Source organism: Sinohyriopsis cumingii, chromosome 4 (genome assembly GCF_028554795.1).
Source record: "Sinohyriopsis cumingii isolate HCF-2022 chromosome 4, ASM2855479v2, whole genome shotgun sequence".
In the NCBI taxonomy this organism is placed as follows: Eukaryota; Metazoa; Mollusca; class Bivalvia; order Unionida; family Unionidae; genus Sinohyriopsis; species Sinohyriopsis cumingii.
The window spans coordinates 15,538,633-15,559,233 of NC_142964.1; the positions used below are offsets into that span (position 1 = coordinate 15,538,633).

Sequence of the window (20,601 nt, forward strand, 5' to 3'; positions counted from 1 at the left end):
ATTGTCCCGATAGCTTATTGGGTTTGTACTGAAATCAGCAGAAATGAACTACACGAAAATACAAAGACTTTTGTCATAAATGTGTATATTCGAATAATTATTTCTGGGCATCAGCAGCATGTAATATTCTCTCTCTCTCTCTCTCTCTCTCTCTCCACTGTCTTTTATATATCACATTTCCTATGGCTATGTTTTTACAAAAAAAGGACGTAGCATCCGTTAAATTCAAATAAAAAGGTATAGATTTTCTATTTCTTAAAAGATCAAAGCATCGCCTCACTTCAACAGATAACAATGTCTATCGATCTTCTAACTTCTAAGTCTTTAAAAACGAAAACAAAGAGTCTCATTTCAACATACACCAATGTCTATCGATCTTCTATGTCTTAAAAGGCGAAAATAACAACCATTTCAATAGATACCAATGTCTATCGATTATATAAGTCTAAAAAGACGAAAATAACGCCTCATTAAAACAGATACAACTGTCTATTGGATTTTCTAAGTCTTAAAAGACGAAAATAACGTTTCATTTCAATGGACACCAATGTTTATCGATCTTCTAAGTCTTAAAAGACGAAAATAACGCCTCATTTCAACAGATAACAATAGCTATCGATCTTCAAAGTCTTAAATAAAGAAAATAACGCCTAATTTCAATAGATACCAATGTCTATCGAACTTCAAAGTCCTAAAAGACGAAAGTAACATTTCATTTCAATAGATACCAATGTCTATCGATTATTTAAGTCTTAAAAGACGAAAATAACTCCTCATTAAAACAGATACCAATGTATATCGATCTTCTAAGTCTTGAAAGATAAAAATAACGCCTCATTTTAATAGATACCAACGTCTATCGATTATTTAAGTCTTAAAAGACGAAAATAACGCCCCATTAAAACAGATACCAATGTCTATCGATCTTCTAAGTCCTAAAAGACGAAAATGTCTCATTTCAATAGATACCAATGTCTATCGATTATTTAAGTCTTAAAAGACGAAAATAACGCCTCATTTCAATAGATAACAATGTCTGTCGATTTTATAAGTCTTAAAAGACAAAAATAATGACTTATTACAATAGATACCAATGTCTATCGATTATATAAGTCTTAACAGACCAAAATAACGCCTCATTTCAATAGATACCGATGCATATCGATCTTCTAAGTCTTAAAGACGAAATTAACGCATCATTTCAATAGATACCAATGTCTATCGATCTTATAAGTCTTAAAAGATGAAACTAACGCCTCATTTCAATAGATACCAATGTATATTTAAGTCTTAAATGACAAAAACAACGCCTCATTTCAACAAATACCAGTGTCTATCGATCTAATAAGTCTTAAAAGACGAAACTAACGCATCATTTCAATAGATACCAATGTATATTTAAGTCTTAAATGACAAAAACAACGCCTCATTTCAACAAATACCAGTGTCTATCGATCTAATAAGTCTTAAAAGACGAAACTAACGCATCATTTCAATAGATACCAATGTATATTTAAGTCTTAAATGACAAAAACAACGCCTCATTTCAACAAATACCAGTGTCTATCGATCTAATAAGTCTTAAAAGACGAAACTAACGCATCATTTCAATAGATACCAATGTATATTTAAGTCTTAAAAGACGAAAATAACGCCTCATTCAATAAATACCAATGTCTATCCATTTTCTATGTCTTAAAAGACAAAAATAACGCCTCATTTGAACAGATAACAATTTCTTTCGATCTTCTATGTCTTAAAAAACAAAAATAACGCCTCATTTGAACAGATACCAGTGTCTATCGATCTTATAAGTCTTAAAAGACAAAAATAACGACTTATTACAATAGATACCACTGTCTATCGATTATATAAGTCTTAACAGACGAAAATAACGCCTCATTTCAATAGATACCAATGTCTATCGATTATATAAGTCTTAACAGACCAAAATAACGCCTCATTTCAATAAATACCAATGTCTATCCATTTTCTATGTCTTAAAAGACGAAAATAACGCCTCATTTGAACAGATAACAATTTCTTTCGATCTTCTATGTCTTAAAAAACAAAAATAACGCCTCATTTGAACAGATACCAGTGTCTATCGATCTTATAAGTCTTAAAAGACAAAAATAACGACTTATTACAATAGATACCACTGTCTATCGATTATATAAGTCTTAACAGACGAAAATAACGCCTCATTTCAATAGATACCAATGTCTATCGATCTTCTATGTCTTAAAAGACAAAAATAACGTCTCATTTCAACAGATATCAATGTCTATTGATCTTCTATGTCTTAAAAGACTAAAGTAACGACTCAGTTCAACAGATAACGATTTCTAAAAAAATCTTCTTAGTCATAAAAGATGGCACCATCGCCCCGTTTCGACAAATAACAACGTCAGGGTGCATAAGAATACTAATTAATCATCGGCTTCCCAAAATGGCCCGTAGCAAATTAAAGCAGTCGAACCACTGCCTGAATGTAGATCAATGCGACATATCTTGTGAAAACTGTAAATAAAACGTATAACACGTACACAGGCTAATGAATGTGAAGACGTCAATATTATGCTCACTGGAAGATAAGTAATGTATTAACCCATTTATCAAATGCTGTATAGAAAAGGAAAATTATAATCTTTTACAAGGATATACAAAACAGACAACAAGAAGTTAATATGTTTAGCTTTATAATCCAGTCCTGCTCACACATGGGCGCCCGCAGCATAGTTTATGGAAATCATATATATATATATATATATATATATATATATATATATATATATATATATATATATATATATATACTCACACACACCGACAAGTTTAATCATTTAAATGAAGCTGAAATTATGTCACAAGATTCTGTTCAAAACGCTTAGTAAATATTAGCTTTAGTTTCAGACTGCTTACTATACTAACTACGCAACTAACTCTCCCAGCCGTGACTGACTCACATACACACACACACTGCAAAAAATCATATGGACGCCCATGATCTCACACTATCATAATAAGCAAAACAATGTGGAATCACATTTAAACTTCATATTTTTGTTTTTGTTGACGTTTTCGTTGAGAGTGTATTTATTGTTCTATATGCTAAGCAAAATACCCATATATTCAGGAAATGCTGAATAAACTTTATCTGCAATTTCATTTTGTGACCTACTTCTTCACATTAATTGAAACAGAAAAAGGGACATTGAATGTAAAACCTGAAAATATTGTTTGTAGTTATAAACTTTTTGTTTAAATAGGTTCTTTGGCAGTTGTAAAGTACCATCCTGGCAACTGATTGAAGATTGAGAATACCGCCTGATCTTCATGTGTCATCATCAATGACGCATGAAAACCTGTGTTCTTTTTCGATAATATATTCCATTTCTGAGATTATATTTGCTTGCGATTCTAAAATGATCTCTCTCTGAACCCGATCTGCATCTAGGGCAGGCATTAGGCCGATTGTACCGATTTGCCCCAATCAGGCCCCGTGCGCATAAGTAATTTGTAAAATATATCTATAAGAAAGAAAGTAATCTTAAACTATGGAAGAAAATATTAAGTTTAGTATAATATACAACTTGTGAGGAAAAAAAAAAGTTTATTTTCAGATGCCGTGCTCACGGGGGTGGGGGAGGAATAAATTCATGGGACCTTGCCAAAATGATCTAAATTGGACCCCGTTGCTAAGGCCGTTACTGTCTGCGTCTGCCATTTTCCCCCAGATATGCCTCACGCGACATGTTGACATTGCTAACAGACTGGTTTACGATTATTTTTATAATTATACACAGAAACAAATTAAATAAAGCCCACGACCAGTTTAGATTAAAGGGATTCACCTGATACAGCTTATCAGCCAGGATAGTGTGCTTCTCAAACTGGTATTCTGAACAAAACTTCTTGAACTTCGTAGCATATGTGTACTTTGCGTTTGTTCGAGTCTGAATATTATTATATACATGATAATGAAAGATATTAGTTTCTTCGTTTTAACTTGAATCCATACAATGCCCCCTCAACACTGTAATCCATCATTGGACTCATGACAGGAACAAAATGAAGGAATATCGATATTTTACTCGTATACAGACTCACAAATATATTTGTAATAAGGAAATTAATTTAGGGTTCACCAACTAACTGCGAAAGAGAAACATGATTTATTTGTAGAGATAATATTGATGTTTTTCATGATATCGTTTGTAAGATTATATATATAGAGAGAGACAGACAGACAGACAGACAGACAGATAGGTAGATAGCTAGATGAATAAATATTGACCTTTAACTCGGAAAACGACGTATGGAAATAAACAAAGTTTCCCAACGTTTCTAAGTCCACGAGATCTTAGGGGACAAAAACATACAAGAAAAGGTCACACGCGTGGACGAATAACTACTTACATCAAAGAACAGAGAAGCAAGCTATAAATAATGTTAAATGTAAAACGGGAGAAACATATTGCAGAGAATTACCTACATGATTAAATTAGCTTTGGCATCTATGTAACAATGTGACGCCCTGGAAACCAATACTGATGTTACCACGAGCTTAATTATGACATATTTTGGTCACGTATTAGAGTCATTTATAGTTGTGAAGAATTATTCCTTTAACTTAAACATCCACAAAAAAGTTCGACTATGAGATAAGAAAACCTATCAGCCTCGTCCCCCAACCCCACCACACACACAGACATACCAAGGTAATCCACGCGAGCTTCATGCTGAGAAAAAAAATAACAATAATCTGAAGGAAACAAATCATGCAGAGTGACAAAAACACCTTAGATTACCCCCATGACTCGTTCTGACATAGGACCCTCTCTATCATAATATATAAGAGAGAAGGTACGTAACTTTCCAATACTTCCTTCCACCCATGACCCTCGAATTCCTTCCACTATTTCCGTCTTTAAAGGCACACGACCATACTATATGGTTTGTTTTACTCCTGAGATACGTTTATATTCATCAAGCCATCATTGAATTTTCTGCGTTGTGCCAAACTGAAGTTACTGGCTCCGAAACGTGCGATTTTCGCGAATTTGTACTGCTGAGACATGTCCGAGCTCATGTGATAATAAGTATAACCCTTTGAGCCAATCATATTTCGGCGTTGACCTGTGTGCCCCATAGTTTACCTATTTTGAAAATTGAGTCGCATGTATACGATGTATGTGCAGTGAAGAAGACAATGTCTAATTCTTGCATGGAACATAATTCCTGAAGTTGAATCGAGTTAATGGTAAGTAAAAACTTACTTTTGCATCTACCACTGTTCTGTAATTCAAGAAGGGATGCATCGTAGAGTCGCAAACATGGTACATATAGCTCTTTTCACCGGTTTTCATATGTGCACGCACTTCCCTCAAGAGACAAAATTCGCGAAAAAGTTTATTCTGCCGCAACGCGTCATCAAAGTGAAACATGCCTGAAATCGCTGTTTTGAGTGAGCAATTTAGTCAGCTCAATACCCAATAGACGATATAAATTTGACCGGCCAGGCAAATACCGTCAGCGCCGTGAGTGAACTAGACTTTGCTGGTACAGACCCTCCCGTGAAGGTGAGCGACAAAGGAAAGGTTAAGTGGCGCAAGCCAGAAATCGCAATTTATATATTTGGTTGGCAAAAGGCCTCTACCCGCTACGTATCATCGAAAAGGTAAGGCAAAGTGAGATCAACCTGCTGCTCTGTTAGACGAAAAAAAAAAGAGCGGCTATGTCGGGATGAACAATCATACGGTGTACAAGTTAAATGGCTACAGTTAAACTAAGAAAGTCTGCTACTGGTGCCTTCATATCTTCGTCCGAGCGAATATGGTGGAAGCCCACATCAAAGACTTCCGTGCTTGCCGGGGGCAGGCACGAATATCCTGTAGTTTCAGAACCACCACTGCCAGAAGCGTGTTTAATACATCATCTACGCGGATTACAACGCAATGAACGTCCAAATGGAGAGCTGTACCCGTACTACGTTGAAGAACGAGAGCTACATGCATACAATTCCTGATCAGATCGCAAGAAGTTTTGCAAGACAGCCGTCCACAGTGACGGAGTCTGTATAAGGCCAGTGTTATATGAGGAGGGCGTCGCCACTTTTATCCAGAGCCTCAAGCCTGAAATGGTGGAGATCCAGTATGTGTTTCGAAATCCGGCCAAGAAGATCACGAGTAGGGGAAACTTTTAAAACTTCCAGGGAGCAAAGGACAGGCACCTTGCCTTGCTTATGGAGTTCTTTCGCACTACATCACATTATACGGAGCACGACATTGACCTTCGGCTTCGTAAAGGCGTCTACATATACGAACACACACGCAGCTGTAAGCGGTTCGAGGAAACAGCTTCCACAGACATAGGCTTTCCACAGCCAATTCAGTCCATCCGACAGAGTCGGAAATATCCAGGCGCAGAATTTGTGCAAGATGTTGCCGAACCTGGGAAACTATCACGACCTCTACCTCAATATCGACGTGCTCCTGCTAACAGACGCTATGGAAGCCTTTCGTGACACAGTATTCATGTACTATGGCCTGGACCCAGCTCATTATTACAGTTAGTCCGGCATAATTTTAAACACCTTCCTGAAGAATATTGGAGTTAAGCTCATCTGTTGACAGATATCGACATGCACCTATTTTTTGCGAATAACCCAAAGTGCCCAGACTATAACAACAAAATTCCAAAGACCTGGATATCCTACCCTTATTCCAACAACCTCCAGTGTAAGGTCATGATGTAGATTCTGCCAACAGGTGGCTTTACATGTGTCAACCTACCCACATTCGAAACAAATGCGTTACACGCGCTAAAGGGTTAGACCTTTAACACTCTGAGATGCTCAACGACGCACACAGCTGCTAACCGCTTGTCTCAGAGATACTGAGCGTCCCAGATCGCCGGATTAGTGGCAATCAGAGTAATTAAATCAACAACCTGTGGGGTAAATTCACCAAAAATAAGAAGATAGTTCAAAGCCTGCTCAAAAAGGAGCACCATGTAATATATTACCGAAATCTCAACATCAGACTTGAGATGCACTTCATTAAGGTAAACTGGGCAGTAGAGTTAAATCAAGTACATGGATGGCGCCATGTTTGCAACTGGATACAGATCTACGAACCAAAGCGAAGGGAGATTACGACTATCTAAAAGAACACCGACTGCTTCGCACTGGCAACAAGAATGTCGTTGGCAAATTCAGTGAGTGCATAAGAGTTGAGACCATATCAACGTTTGGTTCCTACTCAAAGATGTGCGACATCTTGATGGCAGACGAGATGGAAATACAAAAAGCAAAAGAAAGTCTTCAAAGTAGTCGTGCATAATGACTTGAATTACGATCTGTACCAAGAAGCTCTAGCCGAGGGAAAGTAGTTTCATCAACAGTTGGTGTCTCAGTGCTGTGACCACCACAAAATGGTCTATAGGTTAACTGCAATTACAAAATGGTCTATCGGCACTGGACGCCCAGACGTGGTTCAAGCCGGACGGAGTCACTACTTGGGCATATGACCAGTACCGAACAGAACAGGATCAACCAGCCTGGCAAAGAAGTACATCAGCCAGTTCTTCGGCCATGGATACAAATGAGCTGAGGTGATAACTTGGGTAATGTCCTCCAGAAGGTCGAGGAGCTTGTAGGCAGTGTCACATATAGATTGCCGATGTACATACAAATGCGTGAGTGTGTGTGTGTATTTTGTGTGCCAGCCACAAGAACGTATGTATTTGTTGCCAATGATGCAGCTAAACGGGCTATTTTCACTGCAGCCATCCTTTTCCGCCCATGCTGAGGGAAGGAGTACCTCAACGTGCTCTTTGCCCTGGTACAAGAATGCCTTAAGGTGGTAGGCAGCTATCTTCAGACACAATCTGCTGTTCCTAGCGAATGTAACTTCTACGCGGACGAGAGCTTCAGGAGAGATGGCGAATCGGTGGATGTGATGTGATGTCAATCTTATGAACTGCGGTGTACACGATGAGAGATCAAAAAGGGTTGGTATCGTTGCGTTGCCCACCTTCTAAATCTCCTGCTGATGTAGGTACTACACCATGAAATTTGATGGCAGGCGTTACTCTCTCAAGTCAACTGTCCTAGATACAGTCGCTGCATAAGTCATTGACCACTCAAACGTGGAACGAACGCATCAAAAGGATTTTTGTTTGTGAACATTGTGACCTCGCCAATGAGGGCCAACGATGCAGCTAAACGGGCTATTTTCGCTGCAGCCGTCCTTTTTCGCCCATGCTGATGGGAGGAGTACCTCAACGTGCTCTTTGCCCTGGGCCAAGAATGCCTTAAGGTGGTAGGCATCTGTCTTCAGACACAATCTGCTGTTCCTACCGAATGTAACTTCTACGCGGACGAGAGCTTCAGGAAAGACGGCGAATCGGTGGCTGTCATGTGGTGTCAAACTTATGAATTGGGGTGTAGACGAAGAGAGATCGACAAGGGTTGGTATCATTGCGTTGCCCACCTTCTAAATCTCCTGCTGATGTAGGTATTACACCATGAAATTTGATGGCAGGCGTTACTCTCTCAAGCCAACCATCCTAGATACAGTCGCTGCATACGTCATTGACCACTCACACCTGGCACGAACGCATCAAAAGGATTTTTGTTTGTGAACTTGTGACCTCGCCAATGAGGGCCGCCTCAACGGCAGGAAGCGACCAAACCCAGTTAGTGTTACTCTTTGCAGTCTCGCTATCCGTTGTTGTTTTCATTCTGGGTTTAACGCCATTTTTCAGTACATGATAGGCCACAGATGGCGGCCAGTATAACTAGTGGTAGACCAACGCGGGAAAAGGCTGGTAAAAACCACTGATTAAAGGAAAACTACTGGTGAGCTTTCTCACACACCGGCCGAACCTGAGGCTCGAACTCATACGGACAGAGGTGAGATGGCAGTAATTAGTAAAGCTAAGACATCTGGACCACTTGGCCAACCGGGAATCCCCTGAACGTGCTTGTGTCGAAACAGCCGGTACAATGGATAACTTACTGAGATTGTATAGTTCTATTTTGTTAGATATCGTTACATCTAGCTACAACTTCATTGGTTTACTAATAGGTTGTACCTGACAAGAATTAGATCCCATTTCGCAGAGGGGTCAACATTTCATTTGAAAGGAACTCTCAAATGTGTCCAGTGTTGTGTGCAGTATAGTTTTAATCTTGCATTGTCTGAGTGCTATAACAGTCGTCTATGACGAAATTATTTCGTTTATTCGTGGATTCTGTGAGAGGTCCCATTCATAAACATCCAAAACTGACTTACATAAAAATGCTACTTACACGCCTTGGTTATGAAGGACATAATTATTATGGTCATTATTTTGATTATACGCAGCCACAACTGCAGCTGTTGTTGGCGTGGAAGACCTTCTGATCCAAAGCTTAGGACACTTGTCATCTGCATGATATACACGCTACATCAGTGTTGACCTTAAAGAGATTCATACTGTTTGAAGGTAAACGTATAAATACGTATATGTGAGGTTTGCTTCAATATATACAGTACTCTCTAAAAGTGCTTCAATATATATACAGTACTCTCTAAAGATACCACCAAGACTAAGATATGCACTTCCAAAATTTGCTTGCATTGACTTTACAAGTGTTAAAATGAAATACCGATGCATGTCGTTCAGGATGTGTGTATCTTGCTTAGTCTTCATTTTCTCATTTCAGTTTTCAGTCAGCAATAGTGTTTTCTATCAATGACCCATTACTAAAATTTCAGCTCTGTGCAAGTTTTAAATCTCTAGTTACTCCTGCCTTATTCACACACTGTCAGCAATGTATTTGCTTAGTTTTTTTCTGTCATATCGAGGCTTCTTACTGAATGCAGCTTGCTTGCTACCAATAGTTCGTACCTTGGTTGGTATAGTTTCTCCAGTTATTGCGCCCTCGTTTCATAAAATTATTACATTTCTAGTCACCATCCCACATTCTCTTTAAGGCTCACTCTTTATATTTTTGCTTTAAACAGAACATATCAAATTTGTTTTGACTTATTCCCCTAATGGAATACCCCTGTTCTATACTAACAAAAACATTATGCCTGTTTCATAAAATATAATTTCGTACCGCTTAAAAGTATGAGATCGTTCCGCTCCCTATCCCCTCATTCTGCCCCATCTCCCTCATCTAGAGTTGTAGTATCAACTCAGAATATTATGTAACGCGGGGATCAGCATAACACAGACTCTACTTAATCCATGGTCATCCCAAAATTCATTATTTTTCTAGGATAAGCCTCGTACCGATTCGGCGTTTTGTCGAAAATAAAATGTGAAACGGGTTGCTTAATTATATTCCAACACCAGATTGTTGATTTTGTTTCATGGCCGGCTATGTCGACAACGCTACAGCCAATACGTTTTACAAGTAAAAATACAACGTGTAATTAACAAATATTTCGGACAATATTTACATGAAGAAGAATCATTAAGGTCGTTCTTTATACAGTTAGTAGGTTATATCATACTGTTGCTTTAAAACTTTAATAAAAACATAATTTGACTATGATTGCTAGATGAACAGCGTTTTGGGTAATTTGCGATTACGTCCAATAATATGTAAGTGGGGGGATGGATGGATGGCTACATGTATCTACAGCGTTCAACCTTTAATTGCACATACGCATAATACTGGTTTTATACTACCGAGCTAAAAATAGTCACCAGAAATGAAAACAGTAACAAAACTTGCCAAAATCGTTAGCATTATAAAAATTTCCAAAAAGAAAATAAAGACGCATTTATATTAAAAAGGTTCAAAGCTAAAGATAGAAAAACAATAATTTTTAAACTACATAAAAAATAGGCAAAAGTAAGAATGACAGAATCCTTAAAATAAAGTACACGATGACTTTAAATGGCTTGACAGCGAGAAACCTAGTTCGGCTAAGACCCTAGCCCATGTCAAATCCAACCTACATAAGAAGCTTAGAATAGAGCCATTTTCACACCGAGACAACATTATTAATGCATGGTCAATTACTAAAAAGACTTCCCAAGTACAACTGTTAATATCGTCTGGAACATGAAATATGTCGGCAGGCTTATGGGGTAATCTAATTGTATTCCAAATCAACCCACACACTGTTCATGCAACGCTAGGTTTAGTGTCATTACTCCTAGCAAGACGAGTAGTTTGAACTGCTTTTCTACAAATAAAGTTGCATTGTTACTTCAGAAAACAAACCATACTTGGACTTTGTATATGTTTTTAAGTTATGCAACACATGCAAGTACTGACACGTTAATTATAAACCTACTAATTATACCTACGGGGGATATAACAATTATACCTAGAGGGATATTTTCATTTTCCAAGTGAATATCCGATATATTTCATCTTGCGGCACACAAACGTATTTTTTGTCACGAGTGACGATGGTCACTACTGAAAATTGTAATTATCTTTTAATTAGATAGTTTTCTTCCCCTTTAATCAAAGTTTAGAAACATACTTAACTTCCAATCCACAAACCCCACGTGGAAGTTCACCTATGCTAATATATGTGCCCATTTTTCATTGCAAGGAAAAATAACAAAAAGAACAGTGCTTTGGGAATGACATTATATGTTACAATAGATAAATATATCCGACAACAAAAGCACCTCCTTATTTACACTGTTAGACAATGGAGCAGCAAGGGACATAACCATGTAGAAGAACAAATAGCGACGAGTCAAATAGGATTGAAAAAAGAGCTTCCATACCTTCAAGACACTGTAGCTGTCATTTAGGTGACACAAAATTCGTCGTCCTGGCCCTTAATATAATTCCTGTTGAAACATATTGTCTAGCGTCGGTCCTGGCGTAGTATGGCATGATGGCAAAAGTTACATTCACATGTAAAAATATATAAGGATATATTTTGAACTGTTAAATATAAAGAATGATAAATGGAGAAATATTTCACAATCAGTTTACATTTTTTTTTAGCTATTAATGACATAATAAAGAAAAGTACTGGTGAAATATTTATCGTATTTTTACATTCTTGTATTTTTCACGTGTTAAAAATACATCTTTCTTTACATGCAAATATGACTTTTACCCATCTTGTCACGCAGTGGGTTGCTAGGTTAGAATATACCGGAGTTATGCGAATGGAAAGAACTGTTTCTATTTGTGTCCTAAATCAACAAAATACAAATGGTTGCAACCTCAAATCATTGAAATTTTCTTTTTGCCGAACAGATACTGACCTGCCATTAGATCTGAAAGAAAGATGACTGGCTTATAAATCCTGGAAATGTATTCTCTGTTGTTTGCTCCTTGTTCACATTAGAACCTGGGGTAATGAAAAGGCTGATAAGGTGCACTGCAGACACTCATTCACGAATGGAAGATTCCATATTATGACTTAAAATATTACGCAAAATAGGCATGCCTAATAAAATTGACAAAATATGTGGAACGAAAGAAAGCTTTGAAACTTCGAATCCACCACTGAAGAGTGGCATCCATCGTATAGAACAAATTGCAGAGACGATGAGGCGTTCTGCCGCATGCGTATTAAATACAAGTACTTAACCCATGCACACCTACTGACGCGTAAAACTTGCACAGAGTGCTTACACTGCCAGTGTAACCTTTCCAGCTTATTTACTTAAAGGTTGTCACACATAAATAAATTTGAATTTTAAAATACTGATTGGTGTGTATAAATGAACTCTGGTTTGGTTAAGCCAACTTTAAGAGGTTAAGCCTTGTGTAAGACGTTTTACGTACCTTGGTTAAACCCTCTGTAAGACGTTTTACGTACCTTGGTTAAGCCCTCTGTAAGACGTTTTACGTACCTTGGTTAAGCCCTATGTGAGATGTTTTACCTAGCTTGGCTAAACCCTCTGTAAGACGTTTTACGTACCTTGGTTAAGCCCTATGTGAGACGTTTTACGTACCTTGGTTAAGCCCTATGTGAGATGTTTAACCTAGCTTGGCTAAGCCCTCTGTAAGACGTTGTACGTACCTTTGTTACGCTCGCTGTAAGATGTTTTACTAGGTTCGGTTGAGCCCTCTGTAAGATGTTTTACTAAGTTCAGTTACGCCCTCTGTATGATGTTTTACTTAGCTTTCTTAAGCCCTGTTTAAGATGTTTTACTTAGCTTTCTTAAGCCCCCTGTAAGATGTTTTACCTAGTTCGGTCAAGCCCTATTTAAAATATTTTGCCTAGTTCGGTTAAGCCCCCCTGTAAGATGTTTTACCTAGTTCGGTCAAGCCCTATGTAAAATATTTTGCCTAGTTCGGTTAAGCCCCCCCCCCCCCATAAGATGTTTTACCTAGTTCGGTTAAGCCCTATGTAAAATGCTTTGCCTAGTTCGGTTAAGCCCCCCTGTAAGATGTTTTACCTAGTTCGGTCAAGCCCTAGGTAAAATGTTTTACCTAGTTCGGTCATGTCCCCTGTAAGATTTTTACCTAGTTCGGTTAAGCCCCCCTGATAGATGTTTTACCTAGTTCGGTCAAGCCCTATGTAAAATGTTTTGCCTTGTTCGGTTAAGCCCCCTGTAAGATGTTTTACCTAGTTTAGTTAAGCCAGCTTGAAGATGTTAAGCCAAGTTTCAGTTGTTAGTAATTTTGGCTACGAAAGTAAAGTGTCCTGACTAAGAAGCACAAATTTTCACCCTATAATTTAGAGATTTTATTTTTTGACCGTTATTTTTTATGTTATATACTTTTCAAACATTTGGAACATCTCTTCCTTCATCTTTTTCTTCTAAGACTTCACATTTACGTTTGCAAGGGTTCATCCTCATAATGATTTGTGTGGCATTTTTCAGCGTTATATTTTATGAACTTAACCTCATGGCCAGCATTGTAATGACGTACTGTTAAACCCATTAAATGTATGCATATATACATATGCAAGCACACAAGCATGCATACATACAAATCGTTCAATTCTCTACATAGCTATGTCCCCTGCAGCAACCTTCCTAACAAACGTTGAAACAATAGTCACTTTCCGATTAATCAAAGTCAATATTGTTGTCAGACACTGTCAAATACTTTATAATAAGTTAAAAATCATAATTTATTCCAATAAATTAGCTCATTCCAAAGTCTTACCGCTCTCCCAAACTATAATCAACAACGTTTTACTTACTGTAAAAAATGAAAACAAAATTAAATTTTTATTTTCTAAACTTCAACTTGGGGACACAAATTTGTATACAATAAAATAAAAATTAATAATGAAATGGAATTCTGATTAATCAATGTCTTTCTTTAGAAAGAAAAAACGACGAGTCTTGAATTTTTCTTCGTAGTGGTTTAAAACTGCCTGTCAATTTATGTGTATAAGATTATTTGGTCACTAGGAATACACAGAGCATGCTTTGAGTTCCAGCTTTCAGTCCATTCTCTGGCTAGTCCGATAAATCAGCACCCTCCCCCAAAAAATATGTGTCGATATCGATGGACGATATGTGGGTATGATGTCACCTGTTTATTAGAATTTGCGATTCTGTTGCATGCAAATATTTTCGAAACAAACCTGCGTACACTTTAGACACTTGCCTATATATGGTAACAACCATATGTAGCGCAAAATTTAAAATGGCCACAAGAAAGAGGGTTGTGCTATTCCTCGTGGATTTACAAGCCACCAAACATAGGATTTGCTCCGGAAATATAATGTACACGTCACCAAAGGAACCTTTCAGCCGACGACAGCTACACAACCGCGAGCAATACCTGTAAGTGTATAAAATGTACGCCGAGGTGTGCAGGCAAGATCGTCTGCAGGTTTTTGCAGTTTTTAATGAATAGGCGATATTAGTCCCTAAACCGCAATTCAATATCACTACGGGTGTAGGGCTGATTTATCTGCCTATTCTCAGGCCCACCACAATGCCTCAGACAGGTTATAAGGTTACAAACAATTAGTAGCATGTTTTTCTTCACAATTTTATTATCATGTATTTTTTAAATTAAATTTTACTGGTTTATGAAAATTGGTAGACTGCGTTATAAATGTGGTGGACCAGGATCAAAAGTCAAAGTCATCATAACACACAATACCACTGTGATTTGGGAAAACCGGAAAGGTATGCATGGGACAAAAGGTTTTGCCGTACAACAATTAACCGAGGTAAAAACAAAAATATTTAAACCTAAAAGAACGGGCCCTTTTCGAATGTAGAACGGTTTCATCAAGGCCTGGTCTTCTATTGTTCCTCTACAACTCTATTCCAATATATTCCAATTAGAACACTCACAACAAAGCCTTGTATGCGCTATGTCTCAATACACACCCAAACTTTTCAGACACTAATTGAGATTTTACATATCTTCCTTTACTGGACCGGTTGGTAACAATACAAATTTTCACAGAACACTAAGCAGTTATCGGATTAAATAAAGTCGGTCATAAAATCTGGAATTTTCTATAATGGCGTTCTGCTTAGTCTCTGAAGTGTTGAAGTTTCCAATACTTACATTTTAAAACTAAACATTGCTTTCGCTCTTTTTCCAGGTAACCCCAGCAGTTCAATTAGAAGAGTGCCAGAATCGTAATATATAGGTTGCAGGTTGGATACCCGCCCAGGCAAACCCTGGTCGGCAACCTTGGTGAAGGCACATATGTTGTACTTATCCAGCATAATACAACACATAATGTGCTATATATGACATTAAAGCTTAACCCCACCCCCACACTCCAAAAACATTTGTTATATCCGTACTTCTAACAAAGACATCGATATTGTCTGACGTATATCATAAGCAGCGTAATGTAATGTTTCAAGCCGAGGAGACTTTTAGTGATACAATAGCTGGGTATCGCCTCATTCCTTTAAAAATGATAACAGCTATCATGCATGAAATCTTTAGTGCATTTTGCGCATGACAGAATTGCATACTTCTTTTGCATGACATTCAGATTTGGGAAATACAGTTTTGACAGAATAATGCTGAAACCTAAACTGACTGAGTATTTCAAACTGAGACATTACTCAATCGACCATCCTCTTTGTGGCAAAGGACAACGAGGTATTGTTTATACCAGACAACAGGGTGTCATATCTGTGTACTAGACACAAGGTTCGCAAAGCTATCTGATTATATTCAGGAAGCTAATCCTCAGCAAATGCATGCTCGTGAAGTAAATAAAAGTCTCACAAGTTAAAGTGTAGATTGGGTAATGTTAAACTTTGTCCTGCACACTGATGCCGTTTCGTGTGCAGTGTTGTGCATCAAAAGTGGCCATCGGTCTTACCACTGGGCTGTTTTGCGATTTCTTTCACGTCAAATAAGTGTATTTTGTAAACATTTCCCGCCAAAAATCTTTCTAGGGAACGTATCTGTCAGGCAATGCACGGCAATTATTATTGTTCTTTGTAATATAGCAAGTAAATAACATACAGTAATACGTCACGTAACAAGCGCACAAAAATTAACAAATAGAAGTACAGCTGAAAAGCAATGATGTGCTTTGCAACAGTCTTTTGTATCCAATTAAAAAAATAGATACTTCATTCGGTTTCAAAGAAACATTTTTATACCTGCACATCAACTAAATTTTAGTTTCACATCACAGACGAGTTTTACATGTTTGCAGATGACCCTAGTAATGGCGACTGGCGTCACAGATTGCTCTAACTAGGACAGGAATCCATTTGTCTGTGAATCAAGTAGTGCTTGCATATATCTCTTAGTTCCATCAAAATCCCAGTTATCGAATGGTTGTGTGAAGCTTGGCCCTGATTTCACTTAATGTTTCAAAGTATTTCTTCAGACTGAAAGTTTGTTATCGCTTGTTTGTAATATATCTCACAGTATTCTTTACTAGGGAATTCGATATTATATGACACATCGTGTTTCAAGTTTGTTATGAATTTATTGATGCTACCAAGTAATGAGAAGGATTACAACAACCTGCGCAAGAAAACTTGAAATCGCAGGTGAAATTAAACTTTTATGGCCTCTAAATGTTTGCCGACTTGTTCTGGTTCTTCCATTTTCATGACGTGTGAAGGGTTTAATATGAAGAACAAAAAAGGTGAATAAAGGATAATAAAGTGTTAGCTCTCAACTACACAGATCCAACTCCAGACTGTGTTTGCGTGTATTTATTTGCCGTTAAATTACTTATTGGTGATAGCGAAATTCCCCGTGGGGGATGTACTTATCATTTTCTCAATTGCCCTTAGATCAGACTGTACGTTTTCCGCCATCTGTCTTTAGTCAATTTTATCTATTTGAAACAGTATTGTCACACATGACTTGTGCCTGGTATGCAGTTTCTTAACGGATGACTGTCAAAAAGACGCTAATGTTGACATTCAATCGATATCACAGTATCCTAACCAGAAAGTTCCACAATGAGTGTATGGATAAGACCTCGGACATGTGACTTGAAGAGTGCAGGTTGGATTCCCACCATCTGATCAGCACGGATAGGCAAGGGCGGTGTGTCCTTGGGCAAGGCACTTTTCTCTGCATATCTGGGCATGATACAATAATAACCACAGCCTTTCCTGTGCCATAAAACACCAGAGTAAACTAAAACCTAAACCAGGAATGAACTGTAGAGGCTATATACGGTAACTCGTGAGTAGAGGATCTCGTGTTCGATACAAGACTAGCCCAGCTCTGGTGTCTCTAAAAAAGTCACTTAGCTCCTATTTCCTCAACATCATACAGCCAACAATGATTTTAAAAAATACCGTTTAAACCAACAAAACAAATAAATAGTCTGTATTATTTTTCTTTCGCTGCATTATAAATCTCTCGATTTGATTTGAAATGATTTGCCACGTCCTCTTTAAATAATTTCTCAGTAGCCATTTGCTGACTGAGATTTGGAAAGGACAGTTAACCCCGGTACTTGCACTTGTGCCGAAAGTTGATATGGATCGTTATCTTCTCCTACCCTACCCTACCCTACCCTACACTACACTACTCTCCAGGTACTAAAAGAACAAGTCAGCATGTATGCCACAGGGTACGGGAGTGGGGCAGGGAAGACAGGTTATTAAAATCATACTAAGTAGAAACTTTACTTCTCCTGCGAGACTTTCCATAGATTTTACGGATTCCACAGGATATCATGCTTATCATGAGACTAGCACCCTACTAAGATTGCACTTAAAAATGTTTCCCCTCCACTCTCAAACTATATCGCCCTTTCCTCTCCTCCCCCAGCAATCATTTACACTTCCATGAGAGATGGTGTGAATGACGAAGGCGTACAGTTTGGAAATGATGTGACACAGGACAGACTTGGCTAAATTTGCTTAAGCAGATACTTCTAAAAATGTTTCTCTGTCCCCTTCGGAATAGACTGGTCCAACATATTTAATAATGCTTTGCTAACCTTGGTATTTAATGCAGACTACTCATCAGTCTTGTGCTTAAATCTCAAGAACAAACAATAAATGCTTCAAAATGAAGCCGAACTAGGTGGTTGCCTATGGCGCCAAGTTAAATGGGGCGCCAAATTTAAGGAGAAATTATGAGGCGGGGGGGGGGGGGGGTCAGCGCCCATTGCATGGTTTGCTGGAGGCGCCAGTTGCATGGAGTTATTCGAGGCTTGCACCTTGCTTAGTATTTGCCATATTACGATGCATAATAATGAGGACAATGAGTGTGTGTGTGTGTCTGTGTGTGTGTGAGAGAGAGACAGACAGACAGACATACAGAGGGAGGGAGAGATGTGGACCAAAATGTGAGCCAAGATGGACAAGCAAATAAACAGCAAAACTACTATCGGAAGTCCTGTAGAAGGTGGGAGGGTCATATTTTGTATACAGATGCAAGCACTGAATGTCCAATAAATGATTTCAAGTTGCTAGAACTAACTTAAACGGGTTACATTGCTTCGCACAAAAGGCTAGATGGGGAATTATTTTGGTGACAAGCGGTATCCACATTCAAAATGAGAGATAAATTTCTGATATGTTTTAGAGAGTGGATACATAAAGACGATGATGAATCGTGTAATAGCACATACACCAAAATAAACATTAATTTAATTGAATATGGCGTCTTTTCTATCCTAACTCTATCAAACAAGGGCGTTCAATTTCTGGCACTCTAGTAAAACTCATCATCAACCTCAGTGAGTCGTACCGTGCAATTTGTTTTTACTCGTACCCTATCTATCACTCTTCACACAATAATAATAATAATGATAATAATAATACACTTTTTAAAGAGGTTAGCTATAATGTTCCATTCGCCTAAATGTCCTTAGGATAACAAACTATTGTGAATACAAAATAACATTCTACTCGCCTACAATGCCCTTAGGATAACAAGCTATTGGTATTGCGAATACAAAATGCACAAGAAAGCACATTTAAAATAAATAATGTTTAGCAGTACATAATATGTATGATAAACGTTACAGTCGCCAAAAATAAAATGTATTTAATTTGAATATCGTGTCTCTTTTGTCGTAATACTTAAAACAAGATTATTAAATTTCAAAATGATTGTATAAAAGCTGACAAACCCCGGTTAGTCTCTGGGGTCGAGTCCTCATCCATATTGTGCAAGAGAGCCAACGACTAAAATTGGCCAGAACTTAAATCTGAGCAAGTTCGACCCAGTTTGAAAGTAGGAAGGAAAAAGGGATTAGAAGTAATATCCACTTGGTAGCGATATCTGAGTCGATGACCATACATTTGATAAGCTTATAACATGTTTAGTACGCAACACCTTGATTCATGTATATCTAATACACACCCATAATTGGCATTACACCATATCAGTTACCATTATGGCCTGTATGAACAAGACAGAGACAAAAAGCAAACGACTGATAATTATTTCTATATATGACAATTCCTTTGATTGAGCACGTCAAGTGTATGAAATATATAATTACGGGTAAATGTATAATGTGAGCAGGCAGCCGATTCTAAGGACCATTGCAAATTATTTAATACCACTAAAAAGAGATCAGATAAACGAATGTATTATTCATCATCGACAAGATATTTTTATCTCAAAAATTAGAAAAGTTTACATGACACTGGTGTTTGACAAGGGACAGAAGAAACAATTTAAGTTTGCTTACCCTCACTTGTTTATTCCGTTCGTCATTATCCAACAAAGACCGTATAATGCCACGATAGTATTGAATTGCCGGTACAGCTGAATGACTTCACAACCGCCGACAAGTGCAAAAGCAAATCCCACATATACACACTTGACTATGTAATTGTACGCATGTGCTCTTGATCAATTACATAGCCTTTAAAATACCTGAAGCGGTTTGAGGTTTATACAGGAAGAATAATGCCCGTACGCAACATAATGCTGGCACGAACGTAAAAAAAAAAGAGAAGAATGTTGTGTAGTCGCTTAGGTCTGATGCAGTGTAACAGTACAGAATTTATTGATTGGAGAGAGAGAGAGAGAGAATTTTAATTTTAATCCTTATGCATTCACATGTAACCCTGACCACAAAAAAGGGAGAGATAGATGATAATGAAGTTGATGATGGTGATAATGATGACGACTATGATAACGATTATTTTGTCCCTAATGTGAGGAGAAATACCAAGAGAATGAAACGAAAGTGAAATCTAGTACAGTAGAACTACTCACACCAA

The 20,601-nt window shown here is 37.7% G+C and overlaps 1 protein-coding gene across 1 annotated transcript in view; it reads right to left on the reverse strand.

Moving 5' to 3' along the window:
• The window catches only part of LOC149800661 (uncharacterized), a 55,113-nt gene extending 34,895 nt beyond the window's left edge, over positions 1-20,218 (reverse strand). The window contains exon 1 of the mRNA XM_089954698.1: positions 20,064-20,218. The gene's annotated coding sequence lies outside the window, so the exon portion shown is untranslated. The remainder of the gene's footprint in view (positions 1-20,063) is intronic.
• Between the last annotated feature and the right edge of the window lie 383 nt (positions 20,219-20,601).